The sequence below is a fragment of the Peromyscus maniculatus genome, chromosome 4 (genome assembly GCF_049852395.1).
Source record: "Peromyscus maniculatus bairdii isolate BWxNUB_F1_BW_parent chromosome 4, HU_Pman_BW_mat_3.1, whole genome shotgun sequence".
NCBI lineage: Eukaryota > Metazoa > Chordata > Mammalia > Rodentia > Cricetidae > Peromyscus > Peromyscus maniculatus.
This window is the reverse complement of record NC_134855.1, coordinates 28,702,806-28,719,446: the sequence shown is the minus strand read 5'-3', so window position 1 is coordinate 28,719,446 and position 16,641 is coordinate 28,702,806. Positions and strand designations below refer to the sequence as shown.

At 38.2% G+C, this 16,641-nt stretch overlaps 1 protein-coding gene across 3 annotated transcripts in view; it reads right to left on the bottom strand.

The window, feature by feature from the left end:
- The window catches only part of LOC143272867 (uncharacterized), a 108,392-nt gene that overhangs the window by 90,525 nt on the left and 1,226 nt on the right, over positions 1-16,641 (bottom strand). The window lies entirely within an intron of this gene.

Here is a 16,641-nt window from a genome sequence, read left to right as displayed (position 1 = left end):
AATAAAAACAGGAAAAGCCAGGGTTGACACTGAGGAGAATAGTGCTTGTGGAGAGGTGTAATGTACTCATCTCTATCCTCAGTACAAGGTGGAGGAGAGGGGAGAGGAAGGGAAGAGGGAGAGGAAGGAGCAGAAAGTGATGAAAACAGGAAGAAGTGGGGAGAGGGTAGGAAAAAAGAAGTACTAATATACCCAAAAAGCATTTTGACTTTTAGTTATGTTTTTATTAGTAAATAAAAATGTATATGCACCATGTGAACGCCTGTTGCCAATAGAGGTCAAAAGAGAGTGTCAGAGCCCCTGAAACCGGAGTTACAGATGGTGAGCTGTCATATGGGTGCAAGGAACTGGATTCTGCAAGAGCAGCAAGTGATCTTAACCACAGCGCCATCTCTCCAGCCTCCAAAGACATTTTAGAAATGATTCCCACAATTGAGGGAGAGTTTGGACTGAAGTATGATGAGAGTATAGAAAATCAAGAGCAAAAAAAATGGTAATAAAATTTCAAGAATGAAATATGACATTAAAATGATTACAATATAGTAGCAGGTTCACCCATGAATAATTAAATAGCCATAAAAATATTAACTCTGTACTAATCTAGCTGTCATATAGCCATCCTGAGCGGTGGCTGAAACTGGAAATGGATGAAGTGTGATTGAGAAAAGAATTGAAAAGAGTTAGAGCCATAATGTTAAGTCAGAAACCATTCTCCACCTCCATGTCTCTCTTCAATGAATTTGTAAATGCTCACACTTCCTCTATATTCCTATAGTCTACAGAGAATGTTAAATAAAGTATTCTACTGCTACATTGATTGATTAGCTACTTAACTGGAGATAGATTATATACTTTTACTTAGGAAATGTGACAATATTTACCTCTAATTTCATGTAAAACTATCCTTAGAAGTAGTTTTAGAGTAAAAAGTATTTTAAAACTACATATTAAAATTTTGAATTAAGCCAGGCAGTGGTGCCTTTAATCCCTGCACTCAGGAGGCAGAAAGCAGATGGATCTCTGAGTTCGAGGCCAGTTTGTTACATAAAGCGAGTTCCAGGGCATCCATAGCTACAGAGAGAAACCCTGTCTCAAAAAAAAAAGTTTACAATTCAGTTTGCAACAGTCTCAGAAAAACTGTAATGATGGTTATCCCATAAATTCACAGGAACTGCTTATGTGGTTTGTTATAATATCTGATGGCATTTTCTAGTGGGTGGTCAATTAAAGTAGAGAGAAGTCAGTACACCAACCAAGGAAAAGCACACTTCTCTCTCTACTTTGAATTATTTTCTTTTCTTAATCATACCAGAATGTATGTGCAAGCCTGAAATCCATCATTAATCATTGGGAGCAGCTCATGATGAGGATGGAGAGGCTCAGCCCACACAATGGAATTCAGAGTGCAAAAGCCAGCTCAGTCATTCTGTTTCTCTATCTATAAACTCTTGAAAACTCTTTCCCTGTTACTCCTCACTTCCCTGGAGCTTCCTCATTCTTTCCTAGCAAATGAAAAGCCTCCAGAAATTTGATAGAAAAAGAATACAAAGTACAAGTCTCATCAAAGTAAGACTGAGTATCTCCCTGACATCCTGCAAAAAGAACAATAGCAACTTGAGAAACTAAAAGGCTTTCCTTACTCATTCATTTTTTAAAATAAGTCTGTAATTGGGCCATTTGGCTCTAACTGCTTCTTTGATTTAGAGATGTGAATTTGCTATAATTGGTATTTAAAAAATTATGTCAAAGAGAATTTTATTAAGAATCATGGCTAATATTTGTGATTGTTAATACAAGAAATATGTTCTACTAATCTTGACGGTTTTTTCTATAGAATTTTAAATATTATTTAAGATAACTAGGGGGTCTAAAACGTTTTTAGAAGATAGTTTAAACTGCAACAAAAAGCAGAGAGAAAAAGATTCCCATATGCCTTATTAGAAAACCACAGCAGCAAACTGAAAAAGCAATGAGTCTGCACCCCATCACCCAGAAAATAGCTCTAAGTGCACAAAATAGGAAGTAATCTTACTTGAAATTTCAAGATACTGTAAAAGACTAATGAAAAAAGAATGTTGAAGTTATTGTCCTTTACAAAGCTGTATACATATATTCATGTATGTGTGTGTTTATATCCTTTATAGAGCTATATACATATATTCACATGTGTGTTTATATCATCCCTGAATACCATTGAGGTGCTCATAAAAATGCTATACTTTTTTTACATAATTTTTTATTGATTATTTGAGAATTTCACATCATGCACTCCAAAACTACACATTTTCCATATCTGTCCCTCACCCTCATAGCATCCCACCAAAATAAAATTTTTAAAAAATTTAATTAAAACAAAGCAAAACAAAAAGAAAACGTTTGCTCCTCTGTCTTCCCCACCTCTCCAAGACCTCTTCATTCATCTTAGTGGCATTGGGAGCTACAGTGTGTCGTGCAATCCAAACAGCTTTCCTTACAAGTGTCCATTACAATGAGTTGCTGGTCAAGTTCAAGGCATCTCGCTTCTGGCACACTGTCAATACTGGACCCTTATTGAAACGTCTCTCAGAGATCTTGCTGTTGCTCTGCATCATGGAGATCCTGCAGCTATGGTTCTGCAGGACCAGTCCCTTCCCACATACAAGCAGGTCATAGATGGAGTAGATGTTGGGATCAGCCAACTAAAAGCCCTGGATATGGGTCTGGGTGATAGCTGATTTTGTCAGTACAGTCACTGGAACCACCCACCTCAGGCAAGAGGCAGAGCCAGCTCTTCTAAGCCTATGCCATCGGGCCACCTGCTGTAAGGTTTTGCTTTTTAAGAAAGATTTATTCGTTGTCAATCTCAGTGTCTGTGCTACTGATATATTCATGAAGTAGTCTCCTGTGCCAATGCGTTCAAGGCTACTTTCCACTTTCTCTTCTATCAGGTTCAGTGTAACTGGATTTATGTTGAGGTCTTTCATCCACTTGGACCTGACTTTTATGCAAGGCAAGAGATATGGATCTATTTACATTCTTCTACATGCCAACATCCAGTTATGCCAGCATCATTTGTTGAAGATACTTTGTTTTATCCATTGTATATTTTGGCTTCTTTATCAAAAATCAGGTGTTCATAGGTGTGTGGATTTATGTCAGGGTCTTCAATTTGATTCCGTCGATCCATGTGTCTGTTTTTATGCCAGTACCAAACTGTTTTTATAGTGCTATAGTAGAGCTTGAAGTCAGGGGTGGTGATACCTCCAGAAGTTCTTTTGTTGTACAGGATTGTTTTTAGCTATTCTGGGTTTTTGTTTTTCCATATGAAGTTGAGTACTGTTCTTTCAAGGTCTGTGAAGAATTGTGTTGGGATTTTGATGGGGATTGCATTGAATCTCTAGATTGCTTTTGGTGAGATTGCTATTTTTACTATGTTAATCCTATCGATCCATGAACATGAGAGATCTTTCCATTTTCTGACATCTTCTTCAGTTTCTTTCTTCAAATACTTAAGGACACCAGAAAATAGGGATGAAGGATCATTATAGGCTCCAGCTCAGCTTCTCAGTGGTCAATGAGTTGTGTGGGTATCGTCCTCTGCAATGGGGCTGTGCAGTCAGTTTGCAGAGAGCAACCCATTGTCTTTGCAGTGCCCTGGGTTATTTGGGGATTTCCATTGGACCCCCGTGACCAACAACTCAATTGAGTACATCCCAGTCCCAGTTCTGGAAGATTTATTTGGTAGCGAGATCTTGGCACCATTACCTCCGTTATTAGGAGATTTTGTTAGGATCACTTTCACATATTTTGGTAATTTTTCACTGCACTAAGTTTCCATATCACTCAAAGTCCTCTCAATTCTTGCTGTGTGTTCCTATACCCCCTTCCTCAATCCTATGTCCCCTCTTCCTTCCCACCTGATCCTCCAATTTGCATCCCCATCTGGGCCAAGTCCACTGATAAAATCCATTCTATTTCCCCCTTCCAAGGAAATCCATCCATGTGTACCCACAGTCCCTTCCTCTATACCTAATCGCTATGGGTCTATGGATTGTAGGGTGGTTATTATTCATTTAATGGCTAATATCCACATATAAGTGAATACATACCATATTTATCTTTCTGGGTCTGAATTATCTCACTCAGGATGTTTTTTTCCAGATCCATCAATTTTCCTGCAAGTTTCATGTTGTCATTTTTTATAAGGAAAAATCTTAAAATTTCCTTAACTATAAAGGAGAAAATAGAAAGTCGGCAGAAGGAAGTCATGAAGAATACTCAACAGAATTGAAAAAACAAAAATAGAGACAGCATTCAGAAAATAAATCCTATGAGGAAAGTGATGAGAAAGACAAGTCTACAGGTAGACTAAAGCAGAAAACAAAGAGAAGCCTCAAGTCATCTGCACTGAAATATAAAGGGTACAGCACTAGCACTTTACTGATATTTAAAAGAAAATCCTTGCCCCTGAAGAGTTTAGAACATAGTTGGTTGGCAGACTTCACACACAAGTAATCTCAAACAATATTATAATCATACTACTACTCATAACTAGATACATGTGGCCTGTAGGTAAAGGTGCTTGCCACCATGCCTGACCTCTTGAGCTCAATCCTCTAGTTCCACATGAAGAATCCACTCCCACAAGCACTTCCATGTGCATGTCCTGGGACACATGTGTCCACCTCCACACACCAAATAAATTTAAATATAATTTTAAAACCTTTTAAGGAAGCAATTGATTGCTTATTATATGCCTATAAGTCTTCAGTACCATTTATATACATATATTCATTTGATTATCATAATCACAATTATGCAGGAGAAGAGATGAGAACTGTATTGACTTGGGGAAATTGCCATGGATGAGATAAGCTTAAGCTAGAGGTTGGAAGGTCCCCAGTAATGAAGTTATTCACACCAGGTGTGACATTCCAATATTATTAATGATTCAGGATTCAACAATTTAAATCAATTCCTCAGCTATCCCAACAAACACTTACTGAAAGCCCACTCTATTCCAGACTCTGGGATCATAGAGATGAGCAAATTTGTCTTGAAAATGTATATATAATTTGCATTGGTGTCTTTGGAGTTATACTCCCTGCCCTCAGAACTTTATAATCTAGTTAGTTGTGTATGGATGTGCATATACATAAATCAATCAAAAGGCAACGAAGAGTAGGTTAAAGTCACAAGATAAACTGAGTAATAATGCATTTGGCTCTTCTTGTCCACAATTTACACATCTATGGATTGAATTATGGATGGAAAACATTTCTTAAAATTCTTCTGTGCAGACTTTTTCTCATTATGTACTCTAAACAAAGCAGTATAGTAAGTATTTACATAATACTTGCATTGTATCAAATACTGTAATAATTTAGAAATGACTTATAGAGTATTTGGGGTTATGTGTGTAAATTATATTAAAATACATCGTTTTATATAAAGGACTTCAACATGAATTGCAGTATCCACACATCCTAGAGCCAATCTAATGATACCCAGGGACAATTGTACACAAGTCTCAGAGAGCAGATTTGTAGCATAGCTTCATGGAGGAAATGCCTTGGAGCTCGATTTGAAAAGAGCCATGTTTACTTAAGTGAAGGAAGAAGAGAGGGTATGCAGGCTGGTGAGAGCAAGAGGAACACTCGTGTGAAGAAATGCACTCGGGGGGTTGGCTATGGACAGGAAACGTTAATGGTAGCTGAGCATAAAGCCCAACATGTAAAGTGGATAAGAAGTACCCAAAACTTCAGCACAAAAATTATCTAACTCATTTTATTTTAGTAGGTAGATAGAGTGAGGGCAGAATATCAGAGGGATTACACCAGATGCCAAAACAAATAGGGAAAGGGTTTCAAAGATCATTGGCTATGTATGTCATCTCCTTAGAACACAAAATGTCAGAAAAAAAAATGAACTAGACTTTACCTGCTCTTCTTGCTCATTTTTTAAAGGCAAAAGCTTGCTTCAGCAATTAATAAACACTTATTTCTGCTTCCACCAAAGAACAGCAAATTGCACTAGAAACAGGAGCTTTATACAAAGAAGAGCATAATTGTTGATACTCTCCTGGCCAATGAAATGCCTGCTATGTTCAAATGACAAGTGGCCAGGCCTTCTCCGTGTCCATAGGATATTCCCATTGCAAATTAGAAAATGTTCTCCGTGACAGGAGCACACAGTCCTGGAGTATATCCTTACCCTCGTGCTTGGCTCAGATCACCCCACTGCAACGTCCCTCTACTCTCCTGGATCTTTCTAATAGCCCTGACTGCCAATTAAACAACTTCACGGTCTCTGAATCTAAATTTGAACATAGGTATCAAGTTTATGCCTGATGAGACTAATTAACTCTTTTGCACAGACATGAAGTTATCAGTCCTGAAATGGAAGAAAAAGAAAAAAGAAAAAACAGCCCCCAGGAGTGAATCTGAAATGGCTCTTGTCTCTATTGAACATTCATAAGGTAGAATGAAAGAACATTCTACCGTAAATTGATGGCCTGTGTTAACAGGAAACAGGAGTCTGCAGCCACAAGCCCGGCAGCCACCACACATTCTAAATCATTTGTCGACACCTAGTGGCCAGAATCACGTGAGTCTGAGGAGACACTTAATTGTCTGTGAGGGCTTCCTGTTAGTCTTCCCCTTCACTACATTCTACATTAAGACCCCTAGTGGTTTCTCATCCTACCTCAGGGTGTATCTGTGAAAGTGTAGCCACATATTTATAGTAGTTAAAGTTTTACATGATAGATTATTCTCAAGTATTTTGCTATTGTAATCTACTCCACAGGGATGACTATATCAAATCCTCATCTCTCCTTTCTTCTATTTTCTCGTGTGTGTGTGTGTGTGTGTGTGTGTGTGTGTGTGTGTGTGTGTGTGTGTAGCTGGACAGGGTGTACACAAGTCTGTGTGGATTCTTTTGTCTCTGCCTCCCAGAATTGGAATTACAGCAGGGAGGCAGGATTTTTTATGTGAGAGCTGAGGAACTAAACTGGGGTCCTGATGCCTACACAACACATATTTCACCCACTGAACCATTTTCTGAGTCCTCTAAAAAAAAAAAAAAAAAAAAAAAAAAAAAAAAAAAAAAAAAAAAAAAAAAAACATGTATGTTAATAGCATTATTTGATGCAGGAACTCTAATTTAAAAGCATTCCCTATTTGTTATAGTTTGTTACCGAAATTTAAATAAGTTTATATTTTTTTTCATTTTGAAGATTCACCTTTTTACTAGTCCCACCACAACAACACAGTGAGACAGAGAAAGACATATTGATGGAGAAACAAAAGCAACACAATATAGGATCCAGATGAGGCATTTCTAGTCAGGAACTGTAAAGATATTTGAGGATGTAGGCTTTCAGATAGCAGTTCTCTCAAAGCATGTTTTTAGACATCCCTTCCCATTTTCAGATCAGACCTCCCCACCCCAAACTAGGCAAAACAGAAACTGTAAGCAATTAGATGAGGCTGGCATAGAAATGGGAACATGAGCAGCATTCTTCGTTCATCCTGGGGTGAGATTTACCAGATTATCCTACACTGTATTGAGAAACTCACACTTAACAGGTTTTCATGGTTTATCGAATTTTAATGGATGTCCAATATTTCACTGGGCACTCCCATCTGTAGGGGGAACAAAAGTCCTACCTGTAAAAACATAAGCAGGCTCCTAGCAGAATCAATCACTTTTATGGGTGATTTATATTTGGTATATTTGTGGGGTAGCAAATTTAAATAGAAAAGCAAAGTCACAACATCCTGAGCATCCAAAAACTTGACATATATTTAATGCTTTGTCACTGAGAGTGCACATAGCATTTATTATACTCATATTGGCTTCAGAGTTTCAATGCTCAGGGATGTTACAGAATTATCATTATGTGCCACATGGAGCTGAATGGAAAAGCCAGAACTAAAACCTGTTATCTCAGTATCTTTGGTACCTATGATACCTCAACATATACACAGGAAGACAGAGTTCATGTGGACCCTACCAAAGACATGGAGCCCATACCTATAGATGAGTATTATGGTCTAAGGCCAGGAAATCAAAAGATGCACTCTGATGCCCACTGCATATTTTCAGACTGTAGTGTCCAGTTTGAGTTTTCAACTGAAAGTGTTTGCTGTATCTCCCAAGTACAATGAGATTCTTCCAACTCTTTCTTGTTTAGCCAACACATCTCTACCACTGATCTTTGCAGCCCATTTTTATATAAGAAAGATCTTTTATTAAAAAGCTTAGGATAATTCAATTTGGTTTAATGTGGAATTCATGTTTTCCTAGGACTTTACACTTCACATTTGGAAAATGTTCTTTACGACAGTTCTCCCAGGTTACCACTCAGGGCGGCTTTTATATTGTAGAGTAGTGACAGCTGGTGTTCACAGTGCGTATTGCACTTTTGTTCTACACTTCTAGTGTCGATAAAAATTTACGGAAGAGCTTAATCCTACTAAGCCTGCACGTGGAATCTTGTTCTGCACATGACTCCCTTAGCTTGCTGGATGGATGGAGTAGATTCCTTAGATTCCTGAAAACTGAAGGAGTCAAATGATTCTCTGCTCTCTTTAAGTGACATTTGTCAGCTGCTTTGTCATAGCAATGAGCAAAATAACTGATACATGCATAGTAGTGGGACTAGCAACATGGACATTGTCTCTAGATACGGGAAGACAGAGGCCATCACCTAGGTGACTCTGGAGCCTGGCAAGTTGATATTAACTATCACAGGCAGACGCAAAACAGTCAATAGCTAATGTGACGATCAAAGCCTACGCCATCAAACCAAGGGCTCTCTTCAGTGTGTACTAACAGTAGAGCATCCACTGATTTCTTTAGGACATTCCTGTGCTACCATCTCTCAGAAGCAGACTAGAACATACAAGATGCTTCCGGGTCAACTGTGGGTTTTCTAAAAGTAACTAAAGTGCATGCGGTCACAATGTGTTAGATACGAAAGAGTTACTGGAGCTTCTGTGCCAGCAATATAAAGGATGAATTTTCAACAGCTGACTTCTGTGATCAGGACAACTGACAAGTTGTGATAGGTTTTTCTCTTAAAATTCTTATTATTATCCTTATTTTATGGGAATCAAGTAAAAGTTTGATAAAATCTTTCATTAAAATAACACAGCATGTTTTTTCTAAGTTTCTAATATGCTTTAGATCTGCTTAGCTGGGCAGAAATGGTGTCTTTTGTCTGCTCTGATTTATTAAAACTACTGTCCTCACAATACGATAGTCTTTCCAGGCTGAGCACTCAGAGATTCCTTAGTTTACCTAAGTTCACAGCCTTCATTGTTGATAACTCTCTAGAAGAAAAGGGCCCCGAAAGTTGATCAGAAGGCATTAATGCAAGCAGCTATGAGGGCCAATGAAAAAGAAAGCCCTAAGGGTTGCATATTAGCTTCTGAATAATCTCATGATCTGGGACTTTGATCAACCTTTAGAGCTCCGTAAAAGTTCTCCCTTACCACTGATGAGTAAGAACAAACCAAAGGGGAGTAGGGAGATGGGAAACGGGAATAGCAGCAGAGAGGCCACCATTCACCTCCTCCTCCTCCGCCACTCACCTCCCTCCCCTCTCCTCAGTTCTGTTCTCATAGACAGAATGAAAATTTTGAAATCACACAAATCCAAGTCTGAATCTCAAACCCCTCAATATATGCAGCTCTGTGGAATCTGGCAGTTCACTCAGCATCTGAGTCTCACTTAATTTTTTTATGGAATGTAGAAATTGCCACCTACTTGGCAGCGTCATTGGGAAGACAGATGCAGGGTAGTTGTGAAACCCAGAAACAGAACATCAGAGCACTGTTGTTATTAATGATAGCTGCCACCATGGCTTCATCTGTTTAACTTTCTGTGCATATCTATTGACCATCTCTGTCATGATTCTAGTGAAGTCCAGTGAGGAAACACAAAAATGTCTGCTTTGGAGGGATTTTATACTTCTTCCTTTGAATAGTACAGTAACCAAAATTTCATCCTCTACTACTTGCTTAAAATCCTTCAGCAAAGTCACCCCTCTGTCCTAGTGTTAAAATAAGGAATAAAACTATAAAGGCTTTTTTGTTTGTTTGCATGCACATATGTAAGTATACCACATGCATGCCTAGTACCCCTGGAGGTCAGAAGAGGGCATTAGATCTCCTGGAACTGGAGTTACAGACAGATGTAAGTTGCTGTGTGAGTCCTGGGAACCAAAGCCGGGTCTTCGGCAAGAACAGCAAGTGCTCTTAACTTCTGAGCCATCTCTCCAGCCCCTGGGAAGGACTCTTTTTCCTCAATAAGACCTCCGTGGTCAACATGTTATATAACTGCCTTCTTTTTATCTCTCTCTCTCTCTCTCTCTCTCTCTCTCTCTCTCTCTCTCTCTCTCTCTCTCTCTCTGTAGTTTCTGTTGTTAGTTTTCTTTATTGCTTTATTCTGTTACTATTGTTAGGGTTTTACCTTTTTCCCCTTTCCATTTACACTTTCCATTAGTGGTTCATGGTCTTTTCATGGGTGTGGACTCTTTGAAGGATCTGAAAAAATATGTGTCTTCTCCCTAAAGGGGAAAATGGATGTTCCTAAAATTATACAAAAAAATCACAAATGAATGTCAGTAGTTTTGTAGTTCTTGTTTCTACTCCCCAAAGCCTCTCATTTTTCATCAGATGAAGGGGCGGTACAGCTTTAAGAATTACTCATGTGTCAATGGCCTTCAAATCTCCACCTCCCACACAATCCATATTTCCAAAAAGTCTCCTTTCAAACAACTAGCTGGACAATTTCACATGACTGTCTTTCAGGCCTCTTATAGCCTGTATCAATTCATTGTCTTTCCCTCTAAATTCATTCTCCTGAAGGGCAACCTCTTATTTTTAAGCCAAAAAGATCTAGATTTATATGAAGCCATGGACGCCTCAGTAATAAATGTAACCCCTTTGTGTTTTAATTTCTCCATATAATAACATGAGAATAACAATAACAACGTTTCATACATGGTTATCAGGAATAAATGAAGTGCTGTGAAAACATCCAAGTATGTGCTACATAGCATATATTCTACAAATATTAATATGGCTCATTTTCAGTGTCAGTAAAAGCAACTCTGTTCCCCAAGTACCTTAAGCCAAAAATGCATAATTTTCAGCTTGTCTGCTTTTCCTCATGTGCAGTCAGTGAGTGGCTAGACAGTATTGATTCCTCATCTTCATCCACCCTTATTTCAAGCTCTGGTCTTTGTGAACACTGTAGTGGTTCCTTCCTAGGTGATCCAACTGCATCAATTCAAATTTATCCTCTTTACTGAAGCCAGAGGATTTTTCAAAGATGGAAATTTGATAAGGCCATGATGCTCCTTGCTTCTCCTTTCTTCCAGCATTAATCTACCTTAGTACTGCTCTTAAGGTCTATTATATGCTACTCCTCTGAAACCCTTGTGCTGCTGTGCACCTCTCAATCTGCCCACAGTATTTGGGATTCTAACATGGTCCTTCTATTGCGAAAAATGACTTCTACTCTGTTTATTGCTTCTTGACATTTAGGCACACGCCTATCCGTCTTTCAAAACACAGTCCAAGGACTACCTCTACTATGAAGTTATCCCCAACAGCAACATGTTACTGCCATGATGTCGGTCACTGCCCTCTTTCTCCTGCCTGTGACAGAACATTTCCTGTTACAGCAAAGATTTCTAACATACTGTTCCTAGCTTCAAAAAGCTCACAAGCATTGGCGATGAGTTCTTTTATATAACAAGACAGGAAGGGTAAGGAATTATGAACTATGAGAAAATAATGAATTGAAAATGCCTTCAACTCAAGTCAGTGTTCTCTTCTCTGAAGCATTTAGTGTTCCACCCCACTGCAAGTTGTGTGTGTGTGTGTGTTTGTGTGTGTGTGTGTGCGCGCGTTTGTGTGTATTTATTTAATTCTAAAAAAAATACTGAAATAGATAGTAGTATGCCCACTTTAGAGGGGAGAAAACTAAAACATAAAGAGACTAAATAATTTGCCTCATGTGACCCAACTAGAAATATTTTAAGAAGCTAACCAATCCGTGTAGTATCAGTAAGTATCTGTACAACCAGATTTAGAAAATGATCAATAGGGGTGGCTAAGGGTTTCAAACTGGAAACTCTTGGGCAAATTTAAAATTAAAAAAGTAATCCAGAATTCCCTCCTCAAATTCAGACTTAATTGCATGTTACTGCTTATAAAATAAAAGTTTGAAATCACCAACTTCCCTGGAGCCATTCTATGTTCTGTGTTCTTTATCTCTGAGGAACCTGGCATCTAGAATTTGACTAGGCAAATAAGTCCCAAAAGGAAAAAAAGTCCGCACCTCTTCTTGGTTTTTTTGCTGCATAGCAATTTTTCCTAGGAGGAAGCAGTTCTCCTTCACTTAAGTCTGGTGACTGTAGTAAGTGTTAGAGTCATAAATTTTCAGTATTAAGAAGCAACTACTCAAAGCAGCAGTGGCTTATACTGTCAGCAAAAAATAGGACCAAGGCAGAAGGCACAGCTCTACTGCATTGCCCTCAGCGATCTGAGGAGTTCCCCGATTCTTGAGGGAGCTTGACTCAAGCCAAACCAGGATTTGTGGTTTTCAGGCAGAACAGACTTCCAGGACTAGCCAGTATGAAGCAGAGTTGTGGTCTCATAAAAAAAAAAAAAATTAATATGGATTTGGAACATAAGGGTTAAGAAAAAGGGAGGCATTAAAAAAGAAAGACACACCCCAGAGCAGGGATGTGAATCACACTTCACTATCTTTACAGTAGTCACATGTAGCCCTTTTGGAAGTTAGAAGGTTGCTGAAGACTAATTGAGATCACATGGATGCAGGAAGATAGGACATCAGACTTCAAAAATAATAGTCTTATTTGAGAACCCCCTCCCCCAAGAAAACACAGGAAGAAATGAGTCCTTACCCAAGGTCAAATACATCCAGGCCTTAAACTTGGGTCTTACTGATTTTAAATTAAATATCCATATATAAAAGTAACGTTTTCTCTATGCTGATAAACTTTATAGCAAACACTGTTGAATGTGCTGAAATTCTTGCTTTTCAGTTGGCAAAAAGTTTCAGTCAAACTCCAGGATGCAAGGATCCTTTTCTTCTCATGCCCCCATACTTTTCCTGTCTTCCTATCCTGCCTCAAAAGCAATAATACCATTACTAGGAAACTAAGGCTGACGGATGTACAGTTCAAAACTGGAAGGAAGGAAGGAAGGAAGGAAGGAAGGGAGGGAGGGAGGGAGGGAGGGAGGGAGGGAGGGAGGGAGGGAGGGAGGGAGGGAGGAAGGGAGGAAGGAAGGAAGAAAGAGGGATGGGAAGAAGGGGAGGAGAAAGGAAATGGGGAGAAAATGAAAAGAAAAAGATAAAAGCACAATAATAAAAGCAATTTGGTATAAGAAAAATTTGTTTTCCATCCTAAGATTAACTAGCTGTATCTCACTGTAGAAGTAGATATGAAGCCCAGGGAAGCTGTGGAGGAGACGATTTCCCTAAAGGGTATAGATTTTTCAACACATCAGATACTGTTCCTTAGGAAGGTCATAGACTCTCCTGGAAAACTTTAGCTAACTTACTCTCTTTTTCCCGAGGTTGAATAGTCATTTATCTGGACGGCTGTAAGGGTGTCAGACGTTACAAGTTTGTAATGCTCATTAATTGAACATGACTTATCATAGTAACTGGACATGGATGAAAACTTCATGTTGCCAACACCTATAATGAGTTATTAAATAAATCTGAATATAATTTAAAATGCACAGCTTATCTAACAGAACAATTTTCAAATGCCTTCTAAAAATATAATTTTGAGAAATTAATCCCCATGTGTTAACTGATTTGAAACTGTGTCTATGGAGAAACTACACACAAGTCTTAAGAAAAGCTTAAAAGCTTTTCATGGTCATCAAAAATTGGATGAAAAACCCAAAGATTCTATAATACAGGAAAGTTTTTTTAAAAAAGTCAAACACTCATACATTATAATACTATTCAGGCATTGAAAAAAGGACAGAAATGGTTATCAAGGCACATAAAAATAAGGATGCTGACTGAAAAAAATACTTGTAACAAACATGACATATTGTAAGAGTTAATCTCTGGCATTCTATAAAAGTTAAAACCATACAATAGGCAAAGAGATGATGGGTATTCGTTTACTGGGGGTCATGAAAGAGTTTCATAGATAAAGCAAAGAGTATTTATTTAGAGTATTTATTTATTTATTCATTCATTTATTTATTGGTTTTTCGAGACAGGGTTTCTCTGTGTAGCTTTGTGCCTTTCCTAGAACTCACTCTCTAGCCCAGGCTGGCCTCGAAATCACAAAGATCTGCCTGGCTCTGCCTCCCGAATGCTGGGATTAGAGGCGTGCGCAAAGGGTATTTTTAATAGTAAAACTATCCTATCTGACAGTTTTTTAAAAAAAGATTTATTTATCTATTTATTTACTTACGTACGTACTAATTTATTATGTATACAGTGTTCTGCCTGCAGGTCAGAAGGGGGCGCCAGATCTCATTACAAATGGTTGTGAGCCACCCTGTGGTTGCTGGGAATTGAACTCAAGACCTTTGGAAGAACAGCCAGTTCTCTTAACTGCTGAGCCATCTCTCCAGCTCCCTAGCTGACCTTTTAATAATGTATGCATGACAGTGTATATGTATTTGTCAAAAGCACAAACAATAAATGTATTTAAAGAAGTCTTATGAGCTCAAAGAGTATGTGGATTAAATTCTTAAAATGCTTTAAAAATAATAAAAACAAAGAAGAGGAGGAAGAAATGAAAGATAACGCACAGTATTGAAAATTCATGAAACAGCCTAATTTTAAGAGAGTGAGTTGCTTAACTGAGTAATCTTAGAAATAAATGTAGTGTAAAAGACTAAAGACAAAAGAAATACCTAAAAGCATTGCACATAGTTAGTGAATCTGATCTAATCCCACAGGCTTAGCTGATCACACAAACCCCCTATCCATGTACACTGAATGTAGTTTAGCAGTTCTGAATTCACCATACACGCACACTGGAATTGAAGTTAAGTAAATGGATAGCAAATGGGGACGTCAAGTCTCTTACATTGGTTAAAGTAGATGGCTAAGTCTTCTTAGGAAAGTGGTTGATTCTAGGACGCAGATAGGCAGAGATTATATGAGAAGATTCTGGAGTATCTAATAGTGTCAGGAATTTTTAAACAATCTCAAGAAATAATGACAAACAAGTATATTGATGAGTACAAAACAACAATATCAACAACAACAAAAAAAAAAAAAAACCCAACCCTATGGGGTTATGTCCAAAAGCATAGGGGACAACTGAAATAAACCAAAATTGGATCAATATGAAAAACAAAATTAAAAAGTGATTTTACATTAATGTGAATCCACATTAATATAAATAACTGAATACATCGAAAAATGGAAGCAGACAATTCTTCCATAAGAAGATCTCTAGCTAATTATGAAGACACTCTGCCACTCCTACAGTTTGGGGTCTTTCCTCCTTGTAAAGAAAAAGAGTAACTTCACAGTGGAGAAGCAGTGTTCATTCCACCTCGCCAAGGTGATAGTCAGTGATAAATCATGATGACAGTAAGGAACCTGGATGTAATAGAGTAACAAGTACAGTTTATATCACTAAGCCCAAACATTCTCACTTCAGTTAATACACGAGAAAAGCATCAAGTTCTAATTCAGAGTCAACAAAATGCCTGATAAATACTTTCTCTAACTGCTAAGTTTATTGTAGTGGCTGGCCCCCACAGGCTAAGATTTTGGAGTATTTTGTCCCAAGTTGATAGTTTTGGGGGTTGATTTAGGAGGTGTGGCATTGCTAGAGGGAGTATGTCACTGGAAGCCAGCTTTGAAGTTTCAAAAGCTACCCACCATTCCCAGTGAGATCTTTGCTTTCTCCTTATGGTTCAAGATCTGAGCCCTCAGCTTCTGCTTCAGCCTCCCTATCTACCACCTGTTGCCACAGTCACCCCCATCCTCTAGTTTCAGGGTCTTGGAATTGTAACCCTAAATAAACAATTCCTTCTATAAGTTACCTTGGTCGTTGTGTTTAATCACAGCAACAGAAAAGTCATTAATACAGCTATCAAAATCAGAGAAACTTCAGAATTAATTACGAGCTTCATCTTTAAATGTGTTAGATAAGCTATACACTATTGATGAATAATATATGTATGTTACTAAGCCTATTAAGAGTTTGACACCACCGAAAAACTGGGACCAAAAAATCAAAAACAAACAAACAAAAATTGTCCTTGTCCTCAAAAACAATCGTTCTTGAAAAACAGCAATCGTATACAATAGAAGACTGAAGTGTCTGGAAACTGTAGGGAAGTCTTAGGGGAGGATAAAGAGTCTGTCAAAGGGAGCTGGAGAGTTGAGGAGTTAAGAGCACAAGTCGCTCTTCCGGAGGACCCAGGTTCAACTCCCAGCACCCACATGACAGCTCATAACCATCTGTAACTTCAGTACCAGTGAACCAACTCTTTCTTCGGCGTGTGTGTGTGTGTGTGTGTGTGTGTGTGTGTGTGTGTGTGTGTGTGTGTGTATACATATATATGTATATGCAGACAAAACACTCACATGCATAAAATAAATTTTTAAATCTAAAAAAAAAAA